Genomic DNA, 13,758 nt, shown 5'->3' with positions numbered 1-13,758 from the left:
TCTCCCAACAGGCCTAAGTAAGGCTCTTGCTACTTTGCAGATACTGTGGTGTAGCAAACGCCTGGGAAATAAAGGCTGTGTTGCTTAAAAGAAACCTTTGCCCTCTGTTTCCAAGTAACCAGGTCTTACCACTGTATTTTTGCAAACATATTTACAGTTCTGATAAACAGCTGCTTAGATCAGTTCTCTACTGTGCATTCACTCTAATAAAATGCCATTTAATCATTGTGAAATCTTACTTTGATTTTATAGTATTCATAGATTTCATCTAAGAATTTCCCAGAACTTTACTCCCTTCAGAAGGTATAAAATATCACTACCATTTTATGTAGAAATACGACAGCATAAAAATACCCAAGGCATGCATTTACAGTCACCCAGAAATCAGGGGGTTAATAAGCTAGGTTATGAACCTAGGAGTTCTCAAAAATCTACTTGCACATTTAGCTAGTGCACAGTCCAGAGAGGTGGGGCGCAAATTTAATGATCACGCTTCAGGGTGGAAACTCAAAACATGAAAATTGAGAACACAAAGGATTAAGCCAAAGAGTGTATGGTCCTTGAATTTTATATCATTAAGTGGCTTACATTCCCTTTCATTTTAAAAGCTGAACTTCAAAGAGCTCTAGATAGTATCTAGATAGATACTATATACATATATATAAAAGAGAGACAGACAGACACATGCCAGGCTCAGCTATAAACATGGGGAATGCTGATAAAATAAAATAATGCTCACTTTAGAAAAGCTCTCATCACCTCACTAACTTAGAAAAACAAATATTCGTCTTTGTTGGCAACTATAATTTGTGTAGAGCAGGAACACTTTTCCAAGAAAGACAGGTAATTATCTATTTCTTCTCTATTCTGTTAAATATACCTTTCAAATTCTATGACGTGGAGGTATGAGAACTTAGGCCATGCTTTTCAAAATGGTGGTGAAGAATCAATTTTTTAAAAAATTTCCAGTTTGTTAGAGACCAAGTCTTTGTTTAATATAATAAAATACGACAACAACATTAAAGTGTTATAAAAATTTATAAATGCTCACTCTCAATCTCTATGCTTATCACATAGCATCCTACATGTAACAGTAAGGACAAGACAGACAGTAAACACAATTAATAAATATGTATGTAATATGGCAAAGGTGGTAGGTGCTAAAGGAGAAAAATCGAGCAGTTATCCTCAGGAGATCAGAGGGTCAGGAATTTGGAGAGGTTTGCAAATTAAACAGGGTGGTCAGGAAGAATGACAGATTCAAAGACTTCTTTAATAAATTAAAATTAGTTAAATATAGGTGGTAGTTCAGTGGTATTCCAAGTGTAGAATTCTTACAAATTGATTAAAAAAATGGGAGAGGTGAAGTCACGAACAGACATATAACAGAAGAGGAAACACTTTCAGCCAATAAAAATATGAAGAGATGCTTAATGTTATTAATAGTCAAGAAATTTAAGATAACTATGTGATACCATGTTATACCCAGTCAGCTGGCAAAAAAACTGGAGAGTACCAAGTACTGTAAAAGGAGGTGAAGGCACAGAATCTCTTACAGAATGGTAATGGGAATGTAGAATGGGCTAAAATTAAACAGGTACATTAATCTAGCAATTAGCATTAATCTAGAATTAATTTCAATCTAGCAATATTTACCCCAAGGTAATATTTACCCCAAGGTATATAACCATGAGCAATACACAAATGTTCACAGTAGGACTGGTCACAAGGACAAAAACGTGAAAACAACCCAAATGTCCATCAATGTGAGAGGAGATGAATAAACTGGTATATTTACACAATGTAATTGCATACAGTTTTCAAAATAAACTAAAACAATGCACGTGTAGTTTGGACAAATCTATGCAATATAAAGGCAAATAAAAAAGTAAGTCTCTGGTTAATTCAGCAAGACTTTTTATAAAGTTAAAAACAATTAAATACAAATATATAAACACACACACATATATTAGAAATACATATAGATTCAATATAACTATACAAAAAGAAAAGAGGGAACGATAATACACAATTCAGGATGATGGCTGCCTTAAGCCAGGGACGTAGAGGGACAGAATGGGAAAAAGGGTTGCAAAGTTAAATGAAGGTTACTGTCAAGTTTCTGAATTAGGGATGGACTCAAAAGTTATTATTACACTATTAAAAATGACTAAATGGGAATTCCAGTTCTGATAATAGTGGAATAGATTGTATTGGACTTACTGTCCCACAAATAGCAATACAAAACACTGGATGACATATAAAACAATTTTAAAGAAATTGGAGAGTGACCAAAAGCAGGTAGAAACTATGAGGCATTCAGCTCTTGAGTAAAGGGAACCATGATGAGTGATATTCACATTTATACATCTTTTCACTTGTGGGCACTCCCCCGTCCACATGATGCAGAATGGTTAGGGCTTATGAAAAAAATCACAGTCTTAATGGCTCGGTGGATAAAAGGGGGTAAAGTTCTTACCTTATTCACAAAGGTGTTTAATACTAATTCATAGCAGGCTGTGATAATAATATATAATATAATCCATTAAAACTATAAAATAAAAAGACAAAGTAAAAAGCCAATTGAGTTGATGAAATAGACTACTAATAAAATCCTCATTTAATCCAAAAGAAGGCAGTAAAGGTGGAACAATGAAGAGATGGGAGAAAAAGAAATCAAATGGCAAATGGTAGATAAACTCAATCATATAATTTATCATTATATTAAATATAAATGGAATAAACATTAATAAAAGCCAGAGATTGTCAGACTGGTTAAATCCAAAGACACAGTAAGCCTGGGAAAGGAGGAGTGGCTATATTAATATAAGAAAAATGACTTCCAATCAACAAGTGTTACTAGAAAGAAAGAGGGGTATTTTATAATGATAAGAGTCAATTCATCAGGAAGTCCTAACAATCACAAAAGTTTTTGCAACTAATAACAGAGCTTCAAATGACATGAGGCAAAATCTGACACAATTAAGGGAGAATTACACAAATTCTGTCCATTTATACTTAACGTAATTGTTGATATGGTTGGATTTAAGTCTACTGCCCTGCCATTGTTTTCCTGTTTGTCCCATCTTTCATTTGTTCCTCCTTTTCAACCTTCTTTTAGAATGACAGACAAGGCAGGAAAAAATTCAGGTAATAATACAGATGTTAGCAACACTATCAACCGTCTTGACCTAATTGAATTTATAGAACAAAACATCCAAATGCAGGGTCTTCCCCAGTGGTCCAGTGGTTAAGAATCCGCCTTCCAATGCAGGGGACGCGGGTTCGATCCCCGGCTGGGGAACTAAGATCCCACATGCCGCAGGGCAACTAAGCCCGTGCTCTAGAGCCTGCAAGCCACAACTAGAGAGAAGCCCGCGCGCTGCAACTAAGACCCAACACAGCTAAATAAATAAACAAATATTTTAAAAAAAATCCAAATGCAGAACACACATTCTTTTCAATCCACTTGTTATATTCACCAGGACAGGCCATGCAGGTATGCAAGGCCACAAAATAAGTCTCAATAAACTCGAAATGGGCATTAAAGGACTATATAGAAGAGTAAGAACAGCAACCTGAAGTGGTAAAGCACTAATGCTAAGAATAGAGCTTCCATATTTATCAAAAGTCTGACTTGCCCATGGCTTAAGCTACTGTAGAGGCAGCCTCACTTCGTGAGCATCTGTGTTAATAAGGCAATGTCAATTTCCACGCCTGGGTCGAAGTATTTTTAAAGGCTAAATAAAAGGGTTCAGAAAATCCCATGCTCTATATTTTCCTATATCACAATGGAATATTACTCTAATACAATGGAAGAGTACTCCACAATGAAAAAGACTGATACATATAACATTATGCTGAGCCAAAGAAGTCAGGCATAAATGACTACGTACTATGTGATTCCTTTCATGTGAAATCCAAAAATAGGTAAACTATGGTGACAGAAAGTAGGAATTACTTGCAGGAAGTGGTGAATGATTGAAGGAGATACTGCGGACTTTCTGTTCAATATGCTGATGGAAGTGTTGGTTATACAAGTTTATACATTTATCAAAACTCATCAAATACATTTAAGATGTGTTCATTTCACTGTATGTTTCACCTCAAATTTTAAAAATTAGGATTGAAAATGGTTGTTAGAGATAAAACAATATTTTTAAAGGAACCAAATAAAAAAGTGGATGAATATAAGTAGGCTATGCATGGCCTTATAATGATAATATATCATGAATAAAGGATAATGAATAATCCAATTATATTCACCTAAGACCCAAAATAAAACTCAGAATAACCAGTTTCTTTTGTTCTAATTCTTTGCTTACCCAGAAAGCTACTGATTACAATTTCATCTTTTAGGTGGTCAAAACCATTTAGAAGGTAAAAACTTTATCATCCGAGAATTCTCACACGATACCAGATTTATTTCTGGATTGTAAATAGCTACAATGGCTTGCTGAAGGGAAAGGCACCAGAAAATACAACTACCAACAACAACAAAGGAATGGGGTTTGCAAGGTTGTAGTTCAAACTGGAGAAACCCCTGATTTGTTTCAGAGATCAGCTCTGCTTGCAAGAGTCCTCAGTTTAGTGGTTTCCTATTCGGATGGTTTAAGAAAAAGAAGTTAAGAAAAGCCTTGGAAAAGCAGTCTCCTGGAGGTAACATTCATATTTTATAGTATGGGTTTTAAAAAAAAATGTAAAAGCATATTTTGAATATATTTCAAGCTTGGCCAGGATCCATTTAGAGCAGATTTGAATAAGGTAAAATACCAGGGAATGTTTCAGCAATGGGTGTGGTGGCTGAAGCATTGGCAGAAAACCATACTTTTTACAGGGTTGCTGACTAACTGATGTTTCAGGTCAGGCCTGCTGCCCAGTCTCTCTGGAAGGAAGGGAAGGAAAGGAGGGAAAGAAGGAAGGAAGGGAGGGACGGAGGGAGGAAGGAAGGAAGGAAGGTTGTAAGAAAATTAGAAAGTCTGTTTCTAAACTTTGGTGAGAATGACATTTGTCCTAACTTTCTCAGCTTTCCTTAGGTAAAATGTTTTAAGTTTGAAAGAGAACTTCGAATTCCATGCTTAGAGATGGATACTAAGACGCTTAAAAGGAGAAATCCCTTCAGTGAAAGAATGTTTACACATGTTCAGCTAGGCTGGTGGAGCATCAAGTTATTACTTGGTCATTATGAAAACAAAACAGTTTCATATAAATTACCCACAGATCTCTCACCAATTTTTTCCCCCAAGATGCTCACTAGGGATGTCAATCATTACGAGATGATTTCCCATGTAGGCAGCGATACAATCTTAGCAAAGCAATGCCTTGAAAACTGGAGTAGGAAGGACTGTGGAGTGGTGCTCAAGGTGTGGGGCCTGATCTGCCGCAGCCTCAGCATCCCCTGTGAGCTGGCTCAGATGTAAATCCTTGGGCCAAGATCTACTGAGTCAGAAAGTCTAGAGGCAGGGTTCGTACGAGCTGCCACGGGATTCTGACACGCACTCGGTCACTGCGCTAGAGCACAAGAGGCCCTCTTTCCTCTCCGGACAGCGAGCCCCACCCAGAGGAGTTGCGAACTGCCTACCAAGGGAAACAAGGGCACAGCTCCTCTCCCCAGCTCCTGCTTCTACTTTTGATCTAAAATAACAGCTCTGAAGAAGCAATTCAGGTTTTAACCTGAAAAAAAATCTCTCCCTTTAAACTTCAACTACTCAGTCATTATGTCTGGAACTTTTTAATATTCTTATGCAATCCTCCTTGCTTTCTGGTTCTCTGCTATGTATCTGTCATCACGTATTTCCTCCTCCACACTGTATTAGTCCAAATCCTTTCACCTGCAGTCTTCTCTAACATCCCTAGAAAATTAATTCAGAATCACCTTGAAAAGGGCAACATGGGGGTCGAGGGGGCAGGGGAAGTGTTGAAAAGAGTGGGGATGTTGGCAGCAGGGGTGACATCTAATGTCATAACACACATGTAAAAAGTTTGTCAAGCTGTAAAAATAAGTATAATATTGATGCTATAACTGGAAATTTGAACACCATGTATTTGACAATATTAAGGAATTATTTTAATGTTTATGTAATAATAGAGAGGAGCAAAATATTAATGGATGAAATGGTATGACACCTGGAATTTGCTTTAAAATAATAAAGGAGAAGGGAATAAGAGTAAAGATATAGATGAAACAAGATTAGCCATGATTTGATAACTGTTGAGATGAGTGATAAGTACATAGGGTAACACTATACTATTCTGTCTACATTTTTATATATTTGAGATTTCCCATAATAAAATATTTAAACTTTTTCATCCATATCTTCAGACAATAGGATTTGCAAACACCCTTGACCCTGATATAATTGGCTTAAATATTTTATTTTTCTATCATAACCTCAAGCATACCAAGGGCTCACAAATATTTACAAACCAAATAAGAAAGTACTTGTTATTTTAACCACCTGCATAAACACAAACATATGCTCAGAAAATGGAAGAGCCTCTCACAGAGGGATGTAAGGCAGAGCATAAAAGAGGGCATGTTAATGACTGTGTATTAGAAAGAGTTACTTCTGCTCACAAAAATGAAGAGCCACAAAAGATGGTTAAATATTCAAATAAATGAAGCAGCAAGGAAAATAGGCTAAAATAAAAGGAAACAAACCTTTTCGTTCTATGCTATTGTTATGTAGGAATGATAACAAGAAGGGTTGATTTTTTTTTAACATCTTTATTGGAGTATAATTGCTTTACAATGGTGTGTTAGTTTCTGCTTTACAACAAAATGAATCAGTTATACATATACATATGTTCCCATATCTCTTCCCTCTTGTGTCTCCCTCCCTCCCACCCTCCCTCTCCCACCCGTCTAGGCGGTCACAAAGCACCGAGCTGATCTCCCTGTGCTATGCGGCTGCTTCCCACTAGCTATCTACCTTACCTCTGGTAGTGTATATATGTCCATGCCTCTCTCTCGCTTTGTCACAGCTGTGACAAAGGGAATTGATTTTTAAAGTTCATCACAATAAGCCAAGATCTTTTACTTCTTGAATAAAAGGATGTTGCTGCTATTTGAAAAACTGATGTGTATTAAATGTCAGTAAATCTGAAGATCTAGCGATAAATGGAAAGGGTGGCCCATTTCCCTCTACCTACTATTATTAGCTATTATGATGACTGCACGGAATTATGGATCTGCCCAAGGTCACTCAAGAAGTAAGATTTCAGTCCAAAACCCAAGTATGCCTCTCACTCAATTCAACAGGTATTTATCAAACAGCTATTATGCCCTGACCAGGACCACCAACTTTGACCAGGACCACCTATCTCATATGCTTCTAGTCCCAATTATACACCACCCCCAGGACACCCACCCCTGCCTGCCTCTCACACTGCACAGCATACCCTTCTCTGAACACACCCTGCTCTCTTACCTCTGTGTTGTCACTTCTCTCCTTGCACCACCCCTTCTAAGCCCGGGGACACATACTTTCAAGACAGCTCAGGCATCCTTTCCATCCATCCACACACTTTCAAGACAGCTCAGGCATCCTTGGGCCCTCCTGGAGCATCCTGAGTATGACTTCACGAGATCCCTAATTTTACAATATCTGTCTCCTTGACTGCGCTGTGAGCTCCTTGATAATAGAGACTGTATTTCTGATCTCTGCATCCCCAGTGTCTCATGTGGTGGACATCAAATGCTTGCAGCACAAACGCATATGCCCCGGGAGCTCCTCAAACATGCACACTGTCATGTCATAACTACTCTTGCTCCTATACTCCCTGTTTTGGCAAATAGTGTGAGCTTCCTCTTAGCTGCACAGGCCAGAAACCTATCTTCTCACCTTAACTTTTAAGATAAATTTGATCACTGCTATCACCCTTGCTAGCTACAATCTCATAAAATGAATTTTCATGCTCTTCAAGAGGTTGGTGAACCAAATTCATTGTGCTACTCTGGAATGATGTTATTACTCCTATGAGTTTGCAAACTTAGTTCCCGATATGATGCAGAAGCATCAGGGGGCCTGAGCAGGTTTCAACTTCTAATTTTTCTAACCTACTCTAACCTCTTCTTTTTAGGTCTTATAACCTGAGGACTCATCTCTCTCCTATTTTCCCACCCAGGGCTACCAACCTAGTCTTCGTTGGCTAAGAGATAAGCAGTTCTGGGATATGTGAGACCCAGAATTGCACCCCTAAGGAGGGCAGGGCTGGGTAACAGCTCCTCTAAGCTCTGAAAGGGAGGGAATGGGCAAGGTGCCTATATATAAGCACCCTCTAAAGGAGTATGTTATAAACCCCTAAGATTAAAAGGTAGTGAAAAAGTTTAGTAGACTATAATCAACATTTATTTTAATAAAATAGAAGACATCAGAACATCTCACAAGAAATAAAAGTATTATTTGTGAAACTTTTGATTTGGTTTTATGTATATACCTGCCTGCAACAAATACTGACTGAAGGCCTACCATGTGCCAGGTCCTGGAGGCAGAACAGTGGAAAAGACAAGCAAAAAAGGCAAATCACTCTGCCTTTAGGGAGCTGACATTCCAGTTGTTTCAGCACACACATGCGCACTCGTGCATGCGCGCACGCGTGTATGTGTGTGTGTGTGCGCATCTGTAGGGACATGCATGCATATGGACTGCATCATGATGTAAGAAAGTGTATCTTACACTGGGTCAAAAACAGCTGAAAATTACTTCTTTCTCTAAAGTGGTGCTATTTAAAACATGGTCTATGGGGCTTCCCTGGCGGCGCAGTGGTTGAGAGTCCGTCTGCCGATGCAGGGGACACGGGTTCATGCCCCGGTCCGGGAAGATCCCACATGCCGGGGAGCGGCTGGGCCCATGAGCCATGGCCGCTGAGCCTGCGCGTCCAGAGCCTGTGCTCCACAACGGGAGAGGCCACGACAGTGAGAGGCCCGCGTACCGCAAAAAAAAAAAAAGAAAAAAAAAAAAAAACATGGCCTATGAACTGCTGCTAGTTCACCAACTGTTATTGGTCTACTATGAGATAAGTATAGAAATTGAGAATAAGCATTCAGAAAATTTTATAGCAACTTGACCTTGCTGTGATATCCAATTACATGATAATTTTGCTGTCAAACCCAATTACTTTAAAATTGAATTTTACAAAAAAGAATCCATGATGGATTGGAATAAGAAAAAAAAAACAAAAAAAACAACCTAGTCCTTCACCAGAGATGGTTGGAGAAGCACTGCTCTGGAGGACACACTGGGTGGGGTTCTGGGGAACAGGTGTGTACATGGTACTTTAATTGGGAACTGCAGCCACGGAGCACAGACAGAAGGGGTGACACATGCGCAAGAGAACCCCAACAAGTGGGGAGTACAGTTCAGGTTTATTCTTTTTCCATACATGTCAAATGATGACAATAATTAAATGGAAAGTAGAAAAGTGTTAGCACTGACAATGATGATATATGGCTAAATTCAGAAGAAGTGAAACAAAAAACATTTGTATTAAATTAACATCAATGGCAGTCACACATAGGCATACCTCGTTTTAATTTGCTTCACTTTATTGTGCTTCGCAGATAGCAGTAGCTTTGTATTTTTTTTTTACAAATTGAAGGTTTGTGGCACCCCAGTGTCGAGCAAGTCTATCAGCGCCATTTTTCCAATGGCATTTGTTCACTTCATGTTTCTGTGTTACCAAAATAACATTTTGGTAATTCTAGCAATATTTCAAAACTTTTCTAATTACTGTTATATTTGTTATGGTGATCTGTGATCAGTGACCTTTGATGTTACTACTGCAATTGCTGTGGGGCACCATGAACAGCATCCGTATAAGATGGAGAACTTAACAGATAAATGCTGTGCGTGTTCCGATTGCTCCACTGACTGGCCTTTCCCCGTCTCTCTCTTCTCGTTGGGCCTCCCTATTTCCTGAGACACAACGATATTGGAATCAGGCCAGTTAATAACCCTACAGTGACCTCTAAGTGTGCATGAAAAGAAGAGTTGCACATCTCTCCCTTTAAATCAAAAGCTAGAAATGAGCTCAGTGAGGAAGGCATGTTGAAAGCGGAGGTAGGCTGAAAGCTAGGCCTCTTGTGCCAAACAGTTAGCCAAGTTGCGAATGCAAAGGAAAACTTCCTAAAGGAAATTAAAAGTGCTACTCCAGTGAACACATGATGATAAGAAAGTGAAACAGCCTTATTGCTGATATGGAGAAAGTGGCAGTGGTCTGGATAGAAGATCAAGCCAGCCACAACATTCCCTTAAGCCAAAGCCTCATCCAGAGCATGACCCTAACTCTCTTCAGTTCTGTGAAGGCTGAGAGAGGTGAGGAAGCTGCAGAATTTCAGTCTGAAGTTAGCGGAGGTTGAAGGAAAGAAGCCCTCTCTATAACGTAACAGCGCAAGGAGAAGCAGCAAGTGCTGATGTAGAAGCTGCAGCAAGTTATCCAGAAGATCTAGCTCAGATAACTCACGAAGGTGGCTACACTAAACAACAGATTGTCAGTGTAGATGAAAGAGCTTTCTATTAGAAAAAGATGCCATATACAACTTTCATAGCTAGAGAGAAGGAGTCAATGTCTGGCTTCAAAGCTTCAAATAACAGACTGACTCTTTTTTAAGGTGCTAAAGCAGTTGGTGACTTTAAGTGGAAGCTAATGTCCATCTACCATTCTGAAAATCCTAGGGTCTGTCAGAATTATGCTAATATCAACTCTGCCTGGGCTCTATCAATGAAACAACAAAGTCTGTGACAGCACATCTACATATGGCATAAGTTTACTGAATATTCTAAGCTCACTCTTGAGATCTACTGCTCAGAAAAAAAGATTCCTTTCGAAATATTACTGTTCACTGACAGTGCACCTGGTCACCCAAGAACTCCGATGGAGATGTACAATGATGTACAACATTAATGAGATTAGTGTTGTTTTCATGTCTGCTAACACAGCACCTATTCTGCAGCCCATGGATCAAGGAGTCACTTTGACTTTCAAGTCTTATTATTTAAGAAATACATTTCATAAGGCTATAGCTGCCATAGATAGTGATTCCTCTGGTGGATCTGAGCAAATTAAATTGAAAACCTTCTGGAAAATATTCACCATTCAAGATGCCATTAAGAACATTTGTGATTCATGGAAAGAGATCAAAATATCAACATTCAGAGGAGTTTGGAAGAATTTGATTTCAACCCTCCTGGATGACTTTGAGGGATTCAAGACTTCAGTGGAGGATGTAATTGCAGATGTGGTGGAAACAGCAAGAGAACCAGAGTTAGGAGTGGAGCCTGAAGATGTGACCGAATTGCTGCAATCTCATGAGAAAACTTGAAGGGATGAGGTGTTGCTTCTTTTGGTTTAGCAAATAAGTGGCTTCTTGAGATGGAATCTGCTCCTGGGGAAGATGTTGTGAAGACTGTTGAAATGACAACAAAGAATTCAGAATATTACATAAACTGAGTTGACAAAGCGGTGGCAGCGTCTGGGAGAATTGACTCCAGTTTCAAAAAAAAGTTCTACTGTGGGGCTTTCCTGGTGGTGCAGTGGTTGGGAGTCCGCCTGCCGATGCAGGGGACACGGGTTCGTGCCCCGGTCCGGGAAGATCCCACATGCCGCGGAGCAGCTGGGCCCGCGAGCCATGGCCGCTAAGCCTGCGCATCCGGAGCCTGTGCTCCGCAACGGGAGAGGCCACAACAGTGAGAGGCCCGCGTACCGCAAAAACAAAAACAAACAAAAAAGTTCTACTGTGGGTAAAATGCTATCAAACAGCATTGCATGCTACAGAGAAATCACTTATGAAAGGAAGAGACAATTGATGTGGCAAACTTCATTGTTGTCTTATTTTCAGAAACTGCCACGGCCTCCCAGCCTTCACCGCCCACCACCCTGATCAGTCAGCAGCCACCAGCATCTCACTGAGGCAAGAGCCTCCACCAGTACAAACATTACGACTCCCTGAAGGCTCAGATGACAGCATTTTTTAGCAATAAAGTGTTTTTTAATGAAGGTATGTACATTTTTTTTTTAGACATAATACTACTGCACACTTGACAGACTATTGTCTACTACACTATACCATAGTGTAAACATAACTCTTACATGCACTGGGAAACCAAAACATTCCTGTGACTCACCTTTTTTTTCAATATCTGCTTTAATGCAGTGGTCTGGAACCGAACTCGCAATACCTCAAATGTATACCTGTAAGGAACTACTTACATGTCTAACTACAATGCATCGCAGCAGCAAAACACATATAATTTCTGATCTTCTCTGTTTTAATACAGCAATAAAAGCTATTATATTTTGCACTAAAATTTCATAGTTTGTCATTCACATACCATGGCCCAAAGCACACTGTATTTTAAAACGGAAGAATATTACCAGCATACCACACTGACTGGGAAGAGTGGTAAAAATTGTGGGCTAGGGAAGAGTTTTCTACAGAAATAAGACTAGAATAACTTCAAAGACTAAACTGTTTGTCTAGTAGGTAATTTCTATTGGTTTCTATTTCAACTGAGTGTCAGTTACACTCTTGGCTGTACAGTAAGTGGAATGTCAACATTTTATAGCATACATGCCTCTGGCCATAATCAGCAGTACAGATATGTCTTCAGCTGTTGCAGAAAAAAAGAATGAAAACCAGACCCCTGAAATTACACAGTTGAAAGTACAAAATATACTCTTAACATTGTTATTCACTCTTAAGATATTAAAAGACATATGGAAACTTTGTACAATTAATGAGGACTGAGCCAAGTAATAATAGGTAATATACTGCTTTTCAAGTTATTACTATTTCAGGTCTGTGTGAGTAGCATTAATTGCTGCCGTGGGAGATTGCTCAAGGGAAGGATAATGAGAATCAGGAAAGCAAGGCCAAAATTTATTTCCCAACCCAAAGGGTTGGCAAACTACAGCCCATAAGCCAAATCTGGCCCGCTGCCTGTTTTTGTAAATAAAGTTTCACTGGAACACAGTCACGCTCATTTGTTCATGTAATCATCTAGGCAGCTTTCATGCTACAGCAGCAGATTTGAACAGTTATAACCGCAAAGCCTCAAGTATTCACTATCTGGCCCTTTGGAGGAAAAGTTTGCCAACCTCTGCCCCAAACCCTTTCCTGTTTGCTCATTTTCCCATTGATTGAACAATATTTACTGAGAACCTATAACATATCGGGCACTATTCTAAGTGATGAGGGTATAGCAGTAAAGGAAAAGAAAGAAAATGGAAAAGGAAAAAAAGTAAATAAAAAGTTGTTGCTCTGATGAAGCATACATTCTAATGGCAAGAAGCCATAAACAAATAAATATTTTAAATATATAGTAAATCCGATGGTGAGAACTAATTTAGGAAAAACAAAGCAGGGAAAGGGGATAAAGATAACATTAGCTTACTATGTATCAGGTACTGTTTTAAGTGCTTTTCGTGTATTAATTCATTAAATCTTCACAATAACCCTACTGACATGATACTAGGTGATAAAACTGAGGCACAGAAAGGCCACCCGAGTCATACAGCTCTAGAAAATGGATTTGAAACCAGAGCCCATGATCTTAATTGTACATTCTGCTGGCTCTTTGTGCAGAAAGGGAAGGGCAGGGAGTTACCGTTTTAATATGATCATCGGCGAAGGCCCCACTGATAAAATGACATTGAACAAAGCCCTGAAAAAAGGTGAGAGAGAAAATCATGTGACTATACAGGAAGAACTTCCAGGTAGCAACAACAGCCAGTGCAAAGGCCCTGAGGAAGGAGAGT

At 39.1% G+C, this 13,758-nt stretch overlaps 1 protein-coding gene across 7 annotated transcripts in view; it reads right to left on the bottom strand.

Moving 5' to 3' along the window:
• The window catches only part of PPFIBP1 (PPFIA binding protein 1), a 175,148-nt gene that overhangs the window by 67,103 nt on the left and 94,287 nt on the right, over window positions 1-13,758 (bottom strand). The window lies entirely within an intron of this gene.

The sequence above is a fragment of the Grampus griseus genome (assembly GCF_964374135.1).
Source record: "Grampus griseus genome assembly, chromosome: 11".
Taxonomy (NCBI): domain Eukaryota; kingdom Metazoa; phylum Chordata; class Mammalia; order Artiodactyla; family Delphinidae; genus Grampus; species Grampus griseus.
The sequence above is the reverse complement of the archived record's forward strand: the minus strand, read 5'-3'. Positions and strand labels throughout refer to the sequence as shown.